We start from the raw sequence: 22,556 nt of genomic DNA, 5'->3' as shown, positions 1-22,556 counted from the left end.
TTCAGTCCCCAATACCCCACCCCCAAAAAAAGACTATCCTTTTGTTGATAACTTTAATTCCATTCCAATTAACATGTTCTCAAAGTCACAGGATAAAAATATGTTAAGAAAGAATAAGGGATTACATCCTATAAAACATGTTTATTTGTTAAAGTTTTACAGTATTTATACCTGAAGACAAATAATTCTAGTTCTATACTGCTGATCCTGACATTTAAAAAATTTATTAATTGGTTTTAAGCAAAATCAATACACATACATTGCAAAATAGAAATGTATATTAATTTGGATATTTTTCTTTCCTACTTATTGAGTTTTCAAGCCAATAGGTAAGGGTAATAAAATGCTCAATGATGCATTTAAAATTGTTAATGCCTTTTTTAATGGAGTTTCCAAATACAGATTTATCTACCAGATAGATTCATGTTCACCATTTACACTGAACTGCAATGAACCAATTTATCTGTATCCCGATCTTCACTGAGATGTTTGACTAAACAAGTAACCTTTCCCAGTGTTTCTGGTCAGTCTGCATTTCAGGCATTACCAGTTCCAAGACTTAAACAATCTAACCTTACCTATGATGAAGAGTTCTTTCAAAGCAAGAAAAAAAAGTAAGGATGAGAAATAATTCAGTGGAAATAGAGATTTTCTTTGCAAGTTTGCTTGGTATTGATATGTAAGAATTGATATATAAGAAAAAGTTATATAATAGTTACCTTAACTCTGGAATCTGGACTCCTGGACACTTGCATCTACTCTAGGGACTATCTCACCAGCCCTTTTAGGTCATGCCTTAACCTATGTCATAGGCTACCACGTGGATTTTACAGAATATACGACTCATTGGCAGCCTAAGTGAGGTATTTTTTTCCACTTATATCCTTATAACAAATTCCTTGTTATAATGACCCCATACAAAAATGCTTTATATAGTCAGTGAATTGACTGGCTGCTACCATATTGTTTAAGCAAGAGGATAAGCACCTTAAGGGATCTATGGAAGGCTTAGAGAATAGTTCTTATCCCTAAAATATTAGTAAAGTTTTCTCAATAGATGATAAAATCCCTACCTCTTGAAATTTTCTCAATTCAGAAAAATCTAATGGGAATGCTAACTCCCTTTTACTAGGCTGAGTCACATGAAATTGCTGAATTTTTACTAAAATATAGCAATTTCATAAAGTTCAACATGAGTTAGAGTCCTGGAGCAAGATCACCTAAGAACATCTGTTGAGCAAGGAAGAATGTGAAATTACCTACTGCCAATTACAAAATAAAGACCCTCAGCAATGTCTGTCATCTTCATGAATTCACTTGAATTCTTAATAAATGCCACAAGCATGGTTTTCCCAAAGCATCAGCATTTTGCCTTTATTAATCTGGTGCTCTTGCAAGATTTCAAAGTCAGTGTACTAGTAGAAGAATTAAAGAGAGTCTTTATTGGTGCTGAATCCTTTCCTGACTCTCTATTCAAAGTGACATACTCAATTACACAGAAAGAAATTTAAGTTCTTCTCTGAGCTCTGTCACCAACTGGTCTCCTAAGTTTTAAGAAATCACTATCAAAACTATCATTTTATTCACTTGAAAAGAAAAGGTATCAACTTGGCCATTTCTAATATTTCTGTATTCTAAAAAAAGAAAAAAAAGATGCATCACATGATTGTTAAGAAGTGACTTTCCTGACCAAACTATTGCTGCTGCTTGAAGATTCTTCTGAACTCAATGCTGAACTAAGCACAATAGTGCTTAATTTTAAAATCTGATCTGCAGTTATAAAACCTGTTAATCTGACTTTATGTTACTGTATCAGTCATGTAAGCTTTCTTTTGTAATGTTTTAAAAACATAAAAGCCAGAGATGGTGAGCATTTTTTCATGTACTTGTTGATTGATTGTATATCCTCCTCCGAGAAGTGTCTGTTCAGGTCCTTGGCCCATTTGTTGATTGGGTTATTTGTTATCTTATTGTCTAATTTTTTGAGTTCTTTGTATACTCTGGATATTAGGGCTCTATCTGAAGTGTGAGGAGTAAAAATTTGTTCCCAGGATGTAGGCTCCCTATTTACCTCTCTTATTGTTTCTCTTGCTGAGAAAAAAACTTTTTAGTTTAAGTAAGTCCCATTTGTTGATTCTTGTTATTAACTCTTGTGCTATGGGTGTCCTACTAAAGAATTTGGAGCCCAACCCCACAATATGTAGATCGGAGCCAACTTTTTCTTCTATCAGACGCAGAGTCTCTGATTTGATATCAAGCTCCTTGATCCATTTTGAGTTAACTTTTGTGCATGGTGAGAGAAAGGGATTCAGTTTCATTTTGTTGCATATGGATTTCCAATTTTCCCAACACCATTTGTTGAAGATGCTATCCTTCCTCCATTGCATGCTTTTAGCCCCTTTATCAAATATAAGATAGTTGTAACTTTGTGGATTAGTCTCTGTGTCCTCTATTCTATACCATTGGTCCACCCACCTGTTTTGGTACCAGTACCATGCTGTTTTTGTCACTATTGCTGTGTAATATAGTTTGAAATCTGGTATTGCTATACCGCCTGATTCACACTTCCTGCTTAGAATTGCTTTTGCTATTCTGGGTCTTTTATTTTTCCATATGATTTTCATGATTGCTTTATCTATTTCTACAAGCAATGCTGTTGGGATTTTGATTGGCATTGCATTAAACCTATAGAGAACTTTTGGTAATATCGCCATTTTGATGATGTTAGTTCTGCCTATCGATGAACAGGGTATATTTTTCCATCTTCTAAGATCTTCTTCAATTTCTCTCTTTAGGGTTCTGTAGTTTTCATTGTATAAATCTTTCACCTCTTTTGTTAGGTAGATTCCCAAGTATTTTATTTTTTTGGAGGATATTGTGAATGGAGTGTTTGTCCTCATTTCCGTTTCAGAAGTTTTGTCGCTGATATACAGAAATGCCTTTGATTTATGCGTGTTGATTTTATATCCTGCCACTTTGCTGAATTCATTTATTAGTTCTAGTAGTTTCTTTGTAGACCCTTTTGGGTCTTCTAGGTATAGAATCATGTCATCCGCAAATAGTGATAATTTAAGTTCTTCTTTTCCAATTTTTATGCCTTTAATTTCTTTCGTCTAATTGCTCTGGCCAGTGTTTCGAGAACTATATTGAATAGAAGTGGTGATAGAGGGCATCCCTGTCTTGTTCCAGATTTTAGAGGGAATGCCTTCAACTTTTCTCCATTCAGAATGATGCTAGCCTGAGGCTTAGTATAGATAGCTTTTACAATGTCGAGGTAAGTTCCTGTTATCCCTAGTTTTTCTAATGTTTTGAACATAAAGGGATGCTGTACTTTGTCAAATGCTTTTTCTGCATCTATCGAGATGATCATATGGTTCTTATCTTTAAGTCTATTGATGTGGTGAATAACATTTATTGATTTCCGTATATTGAACCATCCTTGCATCCCAGGGATGAATCCTACTTGATCATGGCTCACCATCTCTAGCAGTCAGAGAAATGCAAATCAAAACCACCCTAAGATATCATCTCACTCCAGTAAGATTGGCAGCCACTATGAAGTCAAACAACAACAAGTGGTGGCGAGGATGTGGAGAAAAGGGTACACTTGTACATTGCTGGTGGGACTGCAAATTGGTGCGGCCAATTTGGAAAGCAGTATGGAGATTCCTGGGAAAGCTGGGAATGGAACCTCCATTTGACCCAGCTATTGCCCTTCTTGGACTATTCCCTGAAGACCTTAAAAGAGCATACTACAGGGATACTGCCACATCGATTTTCATAGCAGCACAATTCACAATAGCTAGACTGTGGAATCAACCCAGATGCCCTTCAATAGATGAATGGATAAAAAATGTGGCATTTATACACCATGGAATATTACGCAACACTAAAAAATGACAAAATCATGGAATTCGCAGGGAAATGGATGGCACTAGAGCAGATTATGCTTAGTGAATCTAGCCAATCCCTAAAAAACAAATACCAAATGTCTTCTTTGATATAATGAGAGCAACTATGAACAGAGCAGGGAGGAAGAGCAGGAAGAAAAGATTAACATTAAACAGAGACATGAGATGGGAGGGAAAGGGAGAGAAAAGGGAAATTGCATGGAAATGGAGGGAGACCCTCATTGCTATACAAAATTACATATAAGAGGTTGTGAGGGGAATGGGAAAATAAACAAGGAGAGAAATGAATTACAGTAGATGAGGTAGAGAGAGAAGATGTGAGGGAAGGGGAGGGGGGATAGTAGAGGATAGGAAAGGTAGCAGAATACAACAGTTACTAATATGGCATTATGTAAAAATGTGGATGTGTAACCGATGTGATTCTGCAATCTGCATTTGGGATAAAAATTGGGAGTTCATAACCCACTTCAATCTAATATATGAAATATGATATGTCAAGAGCTTTGTAATGTTGTGAACAACCAATAAAAAAATAGGAAAAAAATAAATAAATAAAAAATAAAAAAAATAAATAAATAAAATAAATCATAAAAGCCAGCAATATGATTTTAACCAGGACTGCAGAATTATAAGTTTCAGTTGACTGTTCTTGGGATATTTCAATATCCTTATATTCACAGTTCTCTGAAGGACATGTTCTCTGCAGCCCACATAAAAGCCACTAGTGTGCCCACATGTTCTCAACAGAAGGCTGAGAATCTGACATTGTCCATAATTGGCACTGTCTTGGTCAGGAGCCCATGAAAACTATACTTCTGTGGTTGCTGCAGCACTATTGCTAAGGCTCTGACTAAAATTTTACTGCTTGAAATTGGTCCAGAAACCCATATTTGCCCATTATTGCTGCTGCCATGGCCAGAGGCAGTCCAGCAACAAAAAAGAAAATCATGGCTTTTCTGCATTCCTTTTATCTTCACTCCAGGACTTTTCATTAACAAAGCCCAGCTAGGAGTAAGTTGCCAAAGAATTGTGGGATGTGTAGTTTGATGGCTTCAGCTCTCTGTGCTTCAGAAAATAGCATGGAATAATACAAATAAGCCTGAGAACCAACAACCACCCACCTTAAAGTTTATCTCTCTGGCTCTTGAATGTCTGTTCTTAGCATTGTATCCATGCTAATATTTCACAATCAATGCACAAAACTACTTCATACTTTCACCTAATGAGGCAACTATTCTTTGTACAAATAGAGTTGCTTTCAGAATAAAGGGAAATACAAGAACCTGTAAGCTTCATGTACATCTCTATATGATGTTAATTTCCCATCTACTTCAATTTTTCACTATCAATATGTATTGATATATTTTGTTCAACTACCCACTATTTTGTACTCAACAAACTAAAAACTAAATGATAACATCAACGTATTACCAACATCTCTAAGAGAAAAAAAACCAGAAGAAAGAGGAAAAACAAAATAAGAAACAAAGTAGTTAATGAATAAAAATAAATGCAAACATTTAACATACACTAAAATTATAATAAATAAGAATACATGTGGAAGATACTGCTATCTTCTGTAATGATTACCTAGCCTACATGATATTAATAAGTGTGTAGATAGACAAATATGGAGACAGGTTGAGAGAAAAGAGAAACATTAAAACCATAAAGAAAAAATACTTAAGCTTTAAGACATATTTAAAACAGTACCATTAGAACCACCCAATCCTTTTTTCCCTCCACAAACCAGTTTGAGAATCTATCAGATATGGATCAAAATCAGAAAAAAAAATAATGTAGGCAGATATTTGTAGTATTTCCCACACTGGTTCAGAAGTTTCCCTGGCCTCTGAAGTTCATAAACTCACTGAACATTTTCTACAATGATAATTTATTATTTTTCTTACAAGAGAAAACTAAGTAAGATACTCTTCATAATAAAAACTAAAGCAGTCTATCCAATAATAGGGATAATTTCTATACTTCTAGGAAACAGAACATTAATCTTTTAGTAATATTAAAACTAAACTATTCTTTTTATAAAAGTGAGTAGGAGGTCATTGTGTCAAGCAATTAGATTCTTCTGTTCATGAATGCTACATAGTATTTGTAATATTAATAATTTTGCCCCTTGTATAATCTAAAATCAAATTCAACTTATCTACTCTAAATAACTTATAATTACTTAAATATCTTCTATAAGAAGTATTTTACTTAGTTTATTTCAGACTGGCTCAATTTGAAAACACTTTCATATTACCAACTAGCAAATGCATGAGCCTCTGGTGTGGGAGGAATAAAAAGTTGCTTCTTGTATATAATGACATTTTGGTGATTCATATCTGATATTTATGGATAGGTATAGTGTCAATTTCTTTTGAAAATGCAGATGGAGCATTTATGTCCTGAGGGCTTTTCTGTCTAGTATTATCATCCTGTCCAGATTCTGTGCATAACTTAAAAGCTTTAAAAGCTAAGTGTCTTCTCAGTGTTTCTTCATCTATAATCCTTTAATTATCAAATAGGGAACAAACTGGTTCAAATTCATAAATACTGTATGTAATTCAATTAATTGGTGGTAATGTTGATGCTACTTAAGAATAGTCTTGATACCAAATTAACAGAGAAAAGTAACTACCTAGACTGAGTATCCAAGGAAAAATAATTCCATATTATTTATTTGACTTACTAGGCAACCTTTGAAATGTTAATTGAACTTGTTGTTCCTCAGTACTGTTTCCAAGTTATTTCAGGAGGTAAAGAAGATCAAGAGAATAATCAAAATTAAATTTAGGGTATGCAGATTTATAATGTTACACTTTTCATCAAAGATGTAAAATTCAAGTAAGAAAAATGTTTCATTCACATAATAAAATTAATATCTTATAGCCAGTTTGGTAATTATGTTAAATTAATGTCCAGCCTTTTTCCATCCTGGGCTGTATCTCATGTTTTGTAGCCTATTATTTGCTTTTAAGGTATCTGCTTTTCACCAGGGACTAATGTTTTCTTAGGTGTCAGAATAGGAGTTGTTTGTGTTGGTAATAACCAAAGTACTCTTCTGGATATTACTTATGCACAATACATAATTCATGAAGCAGGGCTCTACTAAAACACTGCAATAATACTTCAGGAACACCTACATATCCAGTTTTATTTCCTACTTTTATTCCTGAAAATTCTAGAAGGTTATCTCTTGTAAGTTGAGAGCTGTTGTTTCTGTATTTGGGCATTAGTCATGGAAGATAATTGTCTTCTCCAGATGGTGGTTAACAAATATTTATCAATGTAAAAAAACTGGGAAATCTACAAACAGGTAGTAACTTCAATTTGATCTCTTCATGAAATAATTGAATCATTTATCTGCAAACATATCTGAAACAGCCTCTTTTAATTATCCTAATTATAATACTTAATGCTGGATTTGTAACAGATTGAATACCAATGTTAGCAGCTTATATAAAATTTTTTTTGGTGTATTAGTCTTTTTTTTTTCTTTCCAACACAGTTGTTAGGTAGGAATGCTGGATGTATTCTTCAATAACTTCCTTCAGCACCAAAAACATATTTTCTTATAGAGGGAAACCTAAGGGATAGAATGAACATAAGGCATAAGGAATTGTTGATATTTATACAACTTACATTTATTGATCACCTACTTGATGTGAGATACATGGTTTTAATGTTGCAGATCAAATACAAAATAAAGCAAAAAAAAATGGTCTCATGATCACACTCTGTTGAGTTCAAAGGAAATTACTCCAAAAGTTAAAATTCAAGGCAGTTGGTACCACTAGAAAGTACATAAAATGCAATAGAAAGTAGGGGGAGATTGTGTGAAGGCTATTTTTAATAAGGACTTGACGGGAGTACGTGACTAGAATTTGAACTTCAATTCTATAAAGATTCTGTTGGATTACCTTTATTGAGTAAACTTATCCAAAATTCACTAGTAATTAGCCTAATTTAAGTGTACTTTTTAAAACTAATTCTCAATAATAATATATTCATCTTTAGCTATATTTCTACTAAATGCAACAACACAGTTGAGTATAATTAGAGAATTTTAGGTATGAGTTCTCTTGGGCAAAGAAAAAATTCATGGCAATAGTAGGAGTACATTCTTATTTCAAGAGTAGACTTATTTATCAATTTATTTTCTTTTTATCCTACCCACAAAAATGCACAATCTGTAGGCTCTTACTTTTGGTTATAGATATGATTCATTCAACCAACACCAATGAGATCAGTCTCACTGAAGCTTTATCTTCTATGTTCATTTACTCAAAATGTCGCACTTAGAAGGCAATGGGCTAGGGATGGGTTTAGTTTAAAAATTATTTATTTTGTAGTCTCATAAGTCAGTAACACTACAATTTAGTTTTAACATTGTCTTGAAATAACAATTTATTTTTTTTAAATCACCCAAAAGAGAATTATATTCCTTTTTAAAAAGACACATGATTTCCTAAATATTTAGAAATGAGTTTTAAAATACTCCTGAGCTTTCGTTCTAAAGTTCCATTTTGGTCAGGACTTGAGATAAATAAGAATATATTTTACTATGGTTTTATCTGGAAGATGCAGAAGTTTGTGTTTAAGGTTGTTGTTTTTTTATGATTGTGATAGGAACTGTACTCAAATCCAGACATCAATCAAATTGTAATTCCTGTATACAGGAAAGTTATTTGAGAAGTGCTGGTGTGCTCAGTGGAGGTGGGGAGAGGCTAGTGCCCTTTGTCCATACATTCTGGGATGCTCAGTGTTGGGCACCCAGGAGCACCCTGCAGTGAAATAACTATCATTAGCCATTTCAACCTCTTCTAATTATTCCAACTGCAAAATACTGGAAAACTGAAAACTACTTTTCAATTCCCTCATAATCAGAGTTATAGATACAAATTAGGGTTTGCCAATTAAATGTATTGCTAACATTTGGAGGACAGATGTGAACATGCTTTTGCTGTTGCTGTCGGCAAATTAGTCATGAGGGCATGGAATATTCCTGGGACCATACTCCAGTCTCCAACTTTGGGATTACTGAAGGGTCGCTATACTAGTGGCAGCTCTACTACAGTGCTGTGTAACTGGGCCTGATAGTGTAAGGGCTGCCTTCAGTACCCTTCCATTACTCTGCTAGAGGTAGCTGCTCTTCCAGGAGGCCAGTAAAGCAGTATGTTGTTGGTGGGCATGTTATTGTTCCATCTATAGTCTTTTCAACAATTTCCTGTTTTAAGACCCCTTTTCTTTAAAAATAGCTAGAATGGTTGCTGTTTCCTACAACTGAAATGACATGTTCATTTTGATTCTCACTCATGGCTACCCAAACCTAGCTTGCTGCAGAGACTCTTTCAGCTTCATTTCACTCCATTTGCAGCTGTTGCCATTATTGATAAATGTTATGCCCATTTTAGTACCCTTATTCCCAAACTGCTTTCACATGGTGGGTAACACTTGAATATCTTTCCTTAAATAGTTCTGGAACACGTAATGCCTTCTAATCAGAGACCTGCAGTTTTAGCTTATGAAAAGAGAAGAAAGGCCTCTTCTTACCTAGCACTATTCTGAAACGTACTACATTTATTGTTCTAGAAATGATCTTCCCTGGGATGGTTGACAATGACAGCAGCAATTTCTATAAGTTGAAACTTAACTTCCCACTCACAAGTTTACCTGTGTCCCCAAGACAATCAGGGTAGAAACTATCAAGTTCAGAATTCCTAAAACAAAAAACAAACAAACAAACAAAAAAAAACCTGTTGATTTTGTCTCTATAATACATATTGAGCATCCCCAATCTGAAAATTCCAAGCCTTAAATGCTCCAAATCCCCCAAAAACATTGTCAACACCAATACAATGCTACAAGTAGAAAATTCTAAACCTGACTTTATGTGACATACCAGTCGATATGAGGTACACAACACAGTTTATAGTGTCTCCAAGGAAAACAAAGAAAAAAAAAAACCTCTCCCAGGGCTGGGATTGTGGCTCAGTGGTAGAGCACTTGCCTAGCACATATGAGTCCCTGGGTTCGATCCTCGGCACCATATAAAAATAAATAAATAAATAAATAAAAGGTATTGTGTTCATCTACAACTAAAAATATATTAAAAAGAAGTGAACTTTAAAAAAAACTCTCCCAGCCCCTTCAGCTGTTTCATGCCCAAAATTATTGAAAATATTCTATAAAATTACATTCAGGACAGACTTAGAAGGTTCATAGGAAACTTAAATGAATTTTATATTTAGACTTGAGTTCTATCCACAAGACATCATGTTATGAATATGCAAATACTCCAAAATCTAAAAAAAAAAAATACTGAAATCCAAACCACTTCTAGTTTTAAAATTTTAAGAATTTCAGATCAAGAATATCAATCTGTTAATAGCCAAATAAGCTGTGGGTATGACATTATCCCTGTTCAAAAAATTCTAAGCCAGAGAAACTTTAGCTCTTATCAATACAATGAAAGCAAATATTTCTTGCATACACTTATTCTTCTGTGGTTTCCATATTTTAAAAAGCGACTTATTTTTCAAATTTTTTTCTCAAAGACTCTTTACCTTATGTTAGAATCAATTTTTTATGAATATTTTCACTTCCGTCTGTTACTGAATTTATTTCAGGTAAAATAATGTACTTTCTTTGTACCTTAAATAGAAGTATGATTCACTTATATATCTACTTTCAGATTTTGACTTCCCACAGATCATATAATTTGCCTAATTAATATGGTACCTTATACAGTTTAGTATTTAATATTTCAACTTTGTAATGGGATTGTTTTGAGATTCTATTTTTAATTATTGGTTGATTAATTAATTAATTAGCGAATTAATTAATTAATTCACTACTCAGATACTGACCCTTACTTGGAACATGCTTTGTTTTAGTCTTTTCAGGCTTCTGTAACAACTGGGTAGCTTATAAACAACAAAAATATCTCACAGTTCTGGAGGCTTAGTCCAGTATCAAGACACAAACAGGTAGATCATCTGGCTTCGTGTAGTTTTCAGTGGGTGTCCCACTTAAGATGTGCCACGTGTGGCAGAAGCACTGCTCCCTAGTCACTGTACACCCAAGCAGTGGCTAGTACCTGGCCTACTTCACTCCTATTGCTTGCAGTGGTGGGCTGCTCACAGCAGCCCTAGTATACAAGTTATTCAGAGGGCCAAGTTCAAAGATGTTCTCTGTGTTGAAATTTGCTGATATCTCTAGGTGGGATGAAGTTGTAAGAATTGAATAGTTTCCAGAAGGCAAGTTTAGGCATGATCTTTACAAAAGAGCTGTCTACCACAGTTCTCCATTGGCAAATTGCAAAAGGTAGCTCACTTCTCACATAGCAAGTCATGCTGCTATTCCTACCCCAGCTTAATTCAGTCTGACTTTCTCTTCTACAACAGTTTCTGAAGTAAACTCCTCAGCATTGTCTCCTTTCTTTCTCTAATATCCCTGTCCCATGACCTGTCCCAATATAGCAGGTATAGGTTCAGAGCTAATAAATTCTTTATAGTGTTCTGTTTCAGTAACCAGAATGTCTGAGTCTCCCCAAGTCTCTGACAGTCTAATATTGTGTCTCAGTACCGTCTTCTTGTCACCCACCATTCTGATCAGTTGTTCTCCAAAATGAAGAGTAGCTAAAACCTACAGCTATCTCTATTCTGATATCTTGAATCCAAGAGTTTTTAAAGATTTTAAATGTAGGCAAACCATAGAAATAGATAGTTACCCAAATATATACAGTTCAAACAGAATACATTTCTTGCTAAACTGAAACATTCAAAAAATCCCAGTCAGGTGCAACAGGGATTGGAAAGATGGAAATGAGACAGTGTTCTGCTCTATATGTTCAGTCTCAGAGACAGAATTATGTAGACTCTGCTGTCTTAAATGCTTATTTCCAAGATCACCCCGGGAGTCCAAACCTAACAGACAAAATGAAAGAACATCGTCAATCAAATCTACAATTATTTAGAAGCCAAGCCTGTAAGTGTATATATCATCTCCTACCATATTTTTATGATTAGAAATCAATTTTAGGACCACATCTAACTGTATGGGAGTCTTGGAAATGGAATCTAGCCAAGTACTTGGGAAGAAGAAGAGGCATTTTTCCAGAGTAGCCAACAGTCTCTGTAACAAGGATAAAATAAATAGATCTTGACAACTAATTAGTTGTGAAGAAGTGTGACAACGAAGGTGTTCAGGATACCAATCAGATTTCTCACTTGAGCACCTTAGAAGGTACTCATGCAATTTACTTAGAATAAGAAATACAGAGAGCAAACATCATCTATGTGTTTTATTATGATTATGCAATGTTAACAGCAACAACAAGAGGTTCCAACCATAAGTTCATTTGTTTTTCAGATGAAGAAGGTGAAACTGTGCTGGTTTAAGTCACATAGCTGCTAAGTGACAGGTAATTTCAGTACTTATATCTTTATAACATCCAGGTGGTAACATTCATGAAACAGCTACAAATAGTTCTATAAAGCTCAGAAAACTCTAGATATAATTTTGCATGTCATGAGAGCACAGAGAATACTTCAAAGCAAGTCTATTTCTGAACCTGCTAAGGGAGGACAACAAAACCAACAATAATCAGCTAGGATGAGTCACTTAACCCTGGACCATAGCTCCACTATTGCAGGAAGAAGGTTGACAGGACATGCACACACTACATGCCTTTGAAAGATGAGAAAGGGGTCACAGCAGTATTGTATACTTGGGAGAACCCAGGTTACACTTACTAAACCAAGGGAGGCATGTGAGGTAGAAGACTAAACATCTCCATGAATGTGGTTCTCAACTCCCCAATTCAGAGTGTAAGTTATATGTACTGCTTGATGATCTGCTGCCACACAGTGCTAAAAGTGAGGAACCCAACAACATCCACCCAGATTGTCCATGTCCTCTAAAAGAGTTCCTCTGAACACTAAAACATGTTCATAAAGTTATTGATTCCTCTTATGTCAGATTTACTCAGCTAGTCATATGTTTGTTTGCAGATGCCCACCATCTTTCCACATAGAGTGTGACAGGCAATACTGTCTAGTCATAAAACGTGTGTCTTCTTCCTCCTAATACCACATCTGGTCTGTGTTTCCCAGATTCCTTGCATTTGAATTTGGCCATGTAACTGAGTGCTGGCCAATGCAGGTGAGCAAATAGGATATGACACAGGCCTGGCCCATAACCGCCTCCCTTGCATGAAATATCTCCCTCAATACTCTCTCTCTCTTCATCCACTAATTGTATATAAATGATTCCAAAATATCACAGGATGTCAGAGCCCAAGCATAAAAAATAAACTGTTTCACATAGAGCTGGAGGTGCATGAAGCGCTGGGTTCAGTCTCTGGCACTGCCAAAAACGTCTATACACATGTAAACTACAACATCAGGAAATAATTCTCTTAAGCAGTTAAGCTAATAAAATGTTGGATAAAGGTTGAGCATGTCATAATATAAGATTCATGGCTTTAATTCATTCATTGTATTTGGCCATTTTTTTCTTATGATTTGTGATCTAGCCTAATAAAATTCCATATAAAACCTCTAAGTAGAAGACAGAGGAGTCAAAGCTATAAAAAGGTAAAGCAACTATGAAATGTAAAAAGAGAATTAAAAAATCAGTGGCACAAACCAAAAAATAGTAGAACTTAAAGAAGTTAGATATAGAGTCAAATGCAAAGTCTAATCCATTTTTTTTAAAGGAGAAACACTTGAATTTGCCAGTTGAGGTCACAAATACCAAAACATCAATATCAGAAAAAAATCTATTCGTTACTTAGAATGTTCCAGGCTGCCTACTAGCCAGAGAAGAGAGAAAAAGGAACAGTGGGGTAGGGTTCTGCTTTCACAAACTTTGCATTTTAGAGGGGTGCTTTTTTTCTTCCCCCTTTAGTAGAAGGGATTGAATCTGGGGGTAACCTGAGTGGATATAAACACATAGTTATATCCCCAGCCCTTTCTATTTTTATTTTGAGACAGGGTCTCACTAAATTGCTAAGGCTGGCCTTTTGAACTTGCAATTCTGCCTCAGTCTTCCAAGTTGCTGGGACTACATCTCTTGGCTTGGACCTATTTGGTATTTGATCATGTATAGATTCAAGCATTCATTATTGGTAAGAATACAAAAAAGTGATATGATGCCCTGAGAAGAAAGAGACTACAATTCCAGAGACACATGAAGTAAGTATGTCTCATACTTGGTGATATTAAGTTTGATTATTCGATTAGAGTCATATGCCATGACCCTCATGGCTAAACCCTAAAGACTGGCAAGGGGCGATGGGGGATTAAGTAAGACATACAAACATTTACAAAGAGAAGGCTGGTGCCAGGTGGGACACTAACTTCTGATGCCCCAGAGCTAACACAGTATGTTTATTATATAGGTTTTATCAAAAGGTTATTTGTGGGAAAATTTCTTCAAACAGGCAGGCTTGAATATTGCACTGTTTGCAAGATATTGTGGTTATCTTGTTATGCTCAGAATTCTGTATCCCCAGAAGCTGGTGTCTGAGCTCAAGGTCAAGACTGAGCTTAGGTAGGGCATTACCATAGCCTCTGGACAATCTCATCTGGCAACTTTGCACAGAAAGCTCCCGAAGCAAGGCACAGCTCCAAGGCAAAGATCATGGTCCAAGTCACTGCTCTCTACAGTCATATATCAATTTAAGATCCTATTAGGAGACAGAAAATATATAATAATCTGACGAAGAAATATTTATTATAAAGAACATAAAGTAAAAATGTAGCCTGGAGTAATTGTAATTGCTAGTAAGATAAAGAGAATGTTGAAGAAAACAGGAACTGCAACCACCAATGTAGTCTCCCTAATCCATAGATTGCATTTCTATAGTTTTGTGAACTTCGGTCAATCATCATCTAAATATATTAAGTGTAAAGTTTGAGAATTAAACAATTTGTGAGTTTTAAATTGTACCATGTTCTAAAAGCAGCATGATGAAATCTCATGCCATCCTACTCTACCCCCCAATGGCTGTGAATCAGTGCTGGGGCCAGCATACACCTGCTGTTTTCACTACCTGTCTAATGTTGTGAGGGTTCTATGATTCAGGATGGTAGCCTAAAGCTACATCGCAATACCTCACTACACCTGATCATGCAGGCTTTGTATTATCTCATATCGTCACAAGAACAAGGTATAAGATATGTTGAGGGAGAGACCATATTTACTGTATTAGTTAGCTTTCTTGCTTCTGTGACTAAAGGACCCAAACCAGAACAATTGTACAGGAGGAAAAGTTTATTTAAGGGCTCATGTTTCACAGGTCTCATTCTATAGAGACAGCCAGCTCCATTCCTCAAGGTTTGAGGTGAGACTGGATGTCATAGTGGAAGAGTGTGGCAGAGGGAAGCAGCTCACATGATCAGGAAGCACAGAGAGACTTCACTTGCCAGATCTGAATATATACCCAAAGGCACACCTCAATTCCCACCTCCTCCATCCTCGCCCTATCACTTCAGTTACCACTCAGTTAATCCCTATCAAGGGATTAAATCACTGATTGGGTTAAGACTCTTATAGTCCAATCATTTCTCCTCTGAACTTTCTGGCATTGTCTTTCTCATGAGTTTTCGAGGGACAACTCACATCCAAACCATAACTTTATGTAAGCTTTATTATAGAATATTGTGATAATTGTTTGATTTTATTATTATTATTGTTAATCTTTGTGCCTAATGTATAGCTTCAACTTTATCATAGGTATGCATATGTAGGGAAAAATAGTATATACAGGATTTGAACTATCTGCAATTCCAGATATCTACTGGATATATTCTAACATATTCCCCATGAACAAGAGGCATCTGCTGAAAAACTACCTGAGGGGGGTCACTCTCAGAGACAGGAACTGAGAAACTTCCTAAGGAGATATAGATGCTGTTCATAATAAGGTTATAGGAGGTATGCACTGCAGAATCCAGACACACCACAGAAAGCCACCAAAAAAAAAAAAAAAAGATTATGGAAGGCATCTATCATCATGCAAACTAGCAAAAATATTTGCAAGATTCATCTTGTGAATTCAGAGCAAGCAAGAAAAGGTAGATTTAGAGCTCAGATATTATAAACAGGTAACTAGAAGAGTTTTAGCTGCCATGTTTCTTCACAATGAAGTTACTATTTTTCTCTTTGCTGTTAATAATATATTGTAGAGAGATACATTGAGATTATACAAATATGCACCTGAGAATATTAGTTTCTATTAGTCTTTCTTGCTCAAATAATTTATTTCTGTGCTATTTTGAAAGTGTTGATTTACTGTTTCCATAATCTTTTCTACATTTATGAATTAGAATTTTCCTGTAAAAGCTGTATTTATTTATTTATTTTAATATTTACTCAAGGATAATTATTTTTATTTTAAAGATTTCATTACTATCCCTATTTATTTTGTTGCTAAAGTTTTCCCAGATTTTGAGAAAGTTTTGCTTTCTTTTAATGATAAATCTTATTTAGAATTTAAAATCTGAATGCCAGGTGCTCTTTGCTACTGGAATGGCACTGCCTGTAAGCATTCAAAGTTAGAAAATGCTGGTACATGCACATGTATGCAAATATCTGTATCTATTTCCCAATGTGCCTGTGTACTCATATGTGCATATATATACATATGTATATTTATATGTCTGTGTATATATATATATATGTACATGTATACAAATGTGATTATGTATGGTGTATTCAACAAAAATGCCATTTCTTGCTTATTATTTCTATCATATTCTAAGTCTCCCAGTCTATAATCTAATGAGTATCCAATTTCAAATTTCTGGTTTACCTTTTTGTGTTTTGCTTGTTTGTTTTGAATTGGTTTGATTTGGTTTCTTTTTATTAAAGATACATATTTTTTTCTTCCATATCCTCCTTTTTTTACATGAAAGATAGCATAATATTAGCAGTCCTTTGCAATGAATTCTATTTACTTACAGAGATGTGGCCATATTAGTTTACTCTTTTTCTACATGGAGGTTAAAGTGTTTTGTTCTGACATTTATATTGGTTCCTTTTTAATATTTACATTCTGATGTACTTGGAGTTTATTATTGTGTGAGGTATGAAGTATGGATTTAATTTCATCTTTTTCCAAATGGCTACCAATTTGTCACATCACCATTTACGTCCATTTTTGCTCTAGTGATTTGAGGTGCTCCCTTTATTGTATACTAATTTTCCATGTGTATTGCTTTGTTTCTGGGTCTTCCATTCTATTCTACTGTTATATTAGGCATGTTTCAGTACACTATTGTTATAAAAAAGGGCTTTAAAATATGCCTGAAAATCTATAAGAACTACTACCTTGTGTCATTTTTCCATTTTAATGTTTTCCAAGCTATCTATACTCACATTTAGTTTTACTTGGCGAACATTAATATCAGCTTGACTAACTATTTAAAACTATTTAAAAGCTTGCTGGTATTTTTATAGGATTACATTGATTTTAGAAATTTCCTTAGGGAGAATTGATGTTATTGTGGTGTTGAGCTTTAGAGCAGATAAGATATCATTTTTAAAAAAATCTACTCTAGTGCCTTTCTGATGTGTTCTAAACTTTTCCTCATAAAGGTTTTCATACGTCTTTTAAATTGCTTAAAATATTTAACCTTTTTTGCTATTATGATGGCTTTCTCTAGTATTGTGTCCTATAGCTGTTTATTGTCTATGTAGAAGAAAGTTATTGATAGTCCATGTGTTGACTTTATAATCCTTACTGAGCTATTTTATTGCTTTCCACTATCATGCTATTAGTGTTTGTTAGCTTTATGAATGGTTTTCTTAGATTTCCAAAGTTCAGTATCATATCACCTGCAAAGATACACTTTTCTTCTTCTTCACCAAATATTTTGCTTGTAATTGATTCATCTTTTAAATTTCTTTAGCTAATATATATTATTCCTTAGTGTGTGTGTGTGTGTGTGTGTGTGTGTGTGTATTTAATTTCATCTTTTTCCAAATGGCTACTAATTTGTCACATCACCATTTAAGTCCATTTTGCTCTAGTGATTTGAGAAGCTACCTTTATTGTTTTTTTAATAATGTTGGTTCTTTTTCAATGTTTTATTTTAGATGTTGATGAACCTTTATTTTATTCATTTATTTATATGCAGTGCTGAGAATCGAACCCAGTGCCTCACGTGTACTGGGCAAGCGCTCTACCACTGAGCCACAACCCCAGCCCTGCTACCTTTATTGTATACTAATTTTCCATGTGTATTGCTTTGTTTCTGGATCTTCACACACACACACACACACACACACACACACACACACACAGATACTCTTAATATGCATTGGCAATATTCTCATGGACGTACTCATGTTTGGCTCCATATAAAATTTGTTAGCTAGAATTTTCAATATTCTATTTGAGAATTTTCTTTTTTGACCTGTAAATAATACTACAATATCTACTTAGTGGAACTCTAGTTGACTTTAGGTAATATTTTGATAGCAAATTATCTACTTCAAATTGTATTTTCAAACATATTTTGTATAGAGCCAAACATGAGTGAGTGTACACACATACACACACACACACACACACACACACAAGATATACTCTTAATATACATTGGCATGGTTGAGGATGAAACCCAAGAATTTATGCATCCTGGACAAGCTCTCTACTACTGAATTACAACCCAAACCCCTAGCTAACACATACATATACTAGAATATTGAATATCAGAAGAAATAATGGGTATCCTTCTTTGTTCCTCATTTAGTAAAATGTCCTTAGTGTTTTCATCTATTAAGTACTGGCCTTAAAACTAAAATATTATCTATTGTCTGGAGTTTTTCTTTTTTAAATCATGAAGAAATGTTGAATTTTATCAAACACTTTTCAGCATCTGTGGAAATAAGCATATGATTTTTTCTTTAAATATTGTCATAGATTTTAATATTAAGTGATATCATAATATTGAACCAAATTTCTGTCACTGAAATGAATACCACCTGATCATTTTTATTATTTTCTTGATGTGCTATTAGACTCAGCTTTCCCAATATTTTATTGAGTATTTTTACATCAATATTTATAAATAAGTTTCTATATTTTTCATATTTAGTTACAATTTTATACTTGTTTGATTAAAATAATTAAGGAATTTAAATCATTAACAACACTCTGGAACTATTTATGGAGCATTAGATTTATATGGTCTTTGAAGGTTTGGTAATATTTTACTAGGGAAAATATCTGGGCCAGTGATCTGTGGAAGGAAGTAGGTGAAGTTAATTACTTCATGAAAATTGTAGTGTTTAGGTTTTTGTTTATAATGGGATCAATTTTTATTGTACAAGTATTTATTTGATATGGTGTTCATTTTAATTATTGTGTTTCAGTTTTGATCTTAAGTTATTGACATTCTAGAAACCCATATACCTTCCTAAAAAGGTACACTTAGCTCCAACATCCTTCAGAGAGATAATCTTGTCTCAAAGTGCATTTGGATGACTCCTCATAGCAAATAATGAAGAAGAATAATTTTGTTGAGAATTTTCTTTTTTGACATGTAATTAATACTGCAATATCTTAGTAGAATTCTAACTGGCTTTAGGTGACATTTTGATAGCAAATTATCTACTTCAATTGCATTTTCAAACATATTTTGTACTGAGCCAAACATGAGTAGGTCCATGATTTTTTAATTTTGTTTTGTTTTGCTGTGCTGGGGATTGAACCCAGGGCCTTGTACATGCAAGGCAAGCACCCAACAACTGAACTATATCCACAGCCCTAAATTTCTTTTGTTTCAATGGCTCCTTATCTCCTTTTCATTTTCTTAGTTAATTCCTTAGCTTCCTCAACAATCATTATGAGATCATGATTTGAACTTTGGCTTTATTGTGAGCTTTGTAATTTATTTTTTTTTCTGACATTATTTTCTTTTTATTTCTTTTTCCATTTCTAGCAATCATTTTTCTTTTTTTCTTTTCCCATTTCTGTTTTTAGCTTCTTATTTTCTCATTCAACATGGATTTCTAGTTAACTGATGCTTACATAAGTATATCCACTCTAAACTATTGCCTTACCTTTTCTTTTGTTTTGTAGTTGTATTCTAGTAAAACATGGAAACATTGAGGTTTATTGGATTTCATTTCCTAATTTTTGTGATAACTCTGAATAATATTAATGATGTATTGGCCATGAGGATAAGGGGAAAGAGGAATAAAAGAATTTATTTCTGTCATAAGTTTTGGGGAGGGAGGACTTTTCTATATGGTGATATTTTACTTATCTTATCCTTTCATCAATTCTTCCCTGCCTTTAACTAATAAAGAATTGGGAGATAGAAACAATTCTTTATAAAGTCCTCTTTATTCAAGATTTTAAAATTCTTGACCTGGGTAGGGCTGGAGAGAATGTAATTTTTTCTCCAGAATGAAAAGTCCCAATTTATATATCAATGTTAAGAAAACAAAACAGACACTTAGGTAAGATTTTCATGGACTATGTTTAGAATGTGTCATTAATATATATACACACACATACACACACACACATACATACACACACATACATACATATACATATATATGTATATATGTATATATGTATATATATATGTGTAAATATATGCAGTATTTAATCATTTTCACCTGTAAAGACTAAGAAAAAACAGAAGGCAAATGTTCTTACAGGGAATAGCAGAGCTTTAAGATATATTTTCATTTTAAGTCCATTTTGTTTTGCCATTTGTATTAATGCTTACATTATTGTTATTTATTAAATTTATTTCCATACACAGTTAACTAAAGAGCTTTTTAAAGCACCCATGTCTGTAAAAAAAAAAGGATTTTAAAATAAAGTTTCTTTTGTTGTTAACAGAAATTAATTTCTGTCTTGAGTTAGTTGGTTGAGCTGGGTTTAGGGGGATGAGGAAGACTGATGCAGGAGCACATTTAGAGTTGAAGAGTCCAGCTGTGGTCATGTTACCTTTGAGATGTTTGACAGCATCCATTTGGAGATGTAAGTTTAACAATTGGGCTTATTATTCTAAAATTCTGGGACAGTATCAAAAAAGAAATGATCTTGTCATGTAGTTTTAATTATTGAACTTTGAGCCCTTGTTTTGTTAACTTTTCCAAAACTAAAATATCCAGGAGCATTTTTCTCTGTTGAGTTTCTTTCCCTAGATCAGTCCTTCTTCTTTCTTTTTAGTTATGTTCCTTTAATTTAATTTATTTTCTTCTTAAAGTAGTAGGTGTTCACAGAAGCCCCCATGTCGCTTCTTTACATCTTAATCCGCTTAACCTGAGCAGTTCTGTCCAGACTGAGGTGAATTCAGCTAGAATTGCATATCTCTACTTTCTTCTGAGGTTGCTTTAACCGTCCTGTGCCACCTATATTTCATCTTGGCAGGGAATGTAGCCAGTTATCATGAGGAGATACATGAATTCTGATGGCTTTCCTAATTTATCAAGGGAACCTAGAGGCTCTATTTCTGTCAAAGGGAGTCAGGGACCATTTTTCATTTCTGCCATTTACCCAGACACTCTCTGGAAGCTATTTCTGTTTTCTCTCCACCATCTTCTTTCCTTTCACTGTTTCTAATCATCATTTCTGAATCAAGAAGGAAAAAAAAATTACACTCTCAGCCCAATAACTTACAAGTTTGATGAGAAAATGAGAACTGTGACCCTTTTGTGTACTCAAAGTATAGCTCCTCAGGTTGGGTTAGTGACACATTAGGAAGAGTCTTACTCTGGGTTTTACCTATTTTTACCTTAGACAATGACATTTTAAGGATTGTGGCATGAAGTTTAAATTCTTCCTCAATGCCAATTGATTTTTAGCTTCAAATATTTTAACTTTTCTTCTCATTTTCATTGAGATAGAAAGATTTTGTGATCTGTGGTCATTCTACCATCCACATATCAAGATTCTAAATTGATAATTTATATAATGAGATAGATAGAAGTCAGTGACAAGAGTCTAAAAGACTCAATAATAAAGATGTGGAGGCAAGAGCAAAGGCAACTTTTGCTAAAAAATGATTATGAAAATAAAAAGGAAAAGTAAAAATTGGAAAAATAGCAGCAAGTTTATTTTAGCATTGGAAAGATATATGCATGCTGCAGGTTTGAAGACAAAAGAGGAGTCAATTTTTAACACAATTGTGAATGTTACTTATTTTGTGGTCATTGATTGTTAGCCTTTCACAATGAACAGAACTTATTTTTAAAGTGTTTCATAAGAATCAATGCACCAACATCTACAAAGCTGTTATAAACCTGAGAAGTATTTTATTGTTTACTATAAGTGTGTATTCTTTCCATGGAGTGTCAATGATTTGGCTATTCCTGCGAAAATCCCTTGTGTAAAACACAGGCAACCTGAGCAACACTGTTTAGAAATAAAACCTAATAGTGTCCAATAGGCAAAACAAAAGCTGTTTCCAAAAATCTCTTGGTTGTTCAGGAAAAAAAAAATTCTTCAGTGAGTAAACACTCCTCTTTGACATCAAGGATTTTAGTGCAGGAAAAAAAATATTTTATATCTTATAAGACAACAACAACAAAATAAATTGTTGTTGTCTTAAATAAGACAACGACAACAAAAACCTTCTAACTCATGGCAAATGTGTGGCAGCACAC

The sequence above is a fragment of the Spermophilus citellus genome (assembly GCF_964194105.1).
Source record: "Spermophilus citellus genome assembly, chromosome: 5".
NCBI classification, from domain to species: domain Eukaryota; kingdom Metazoa; phylum Chordata; class Mammalia; order Rodentia; family Sciuridae; genus Spermophilus; species Spermophilus citellus.
This window is presented reverse-complemented; position numbering follows the sequence as displayed.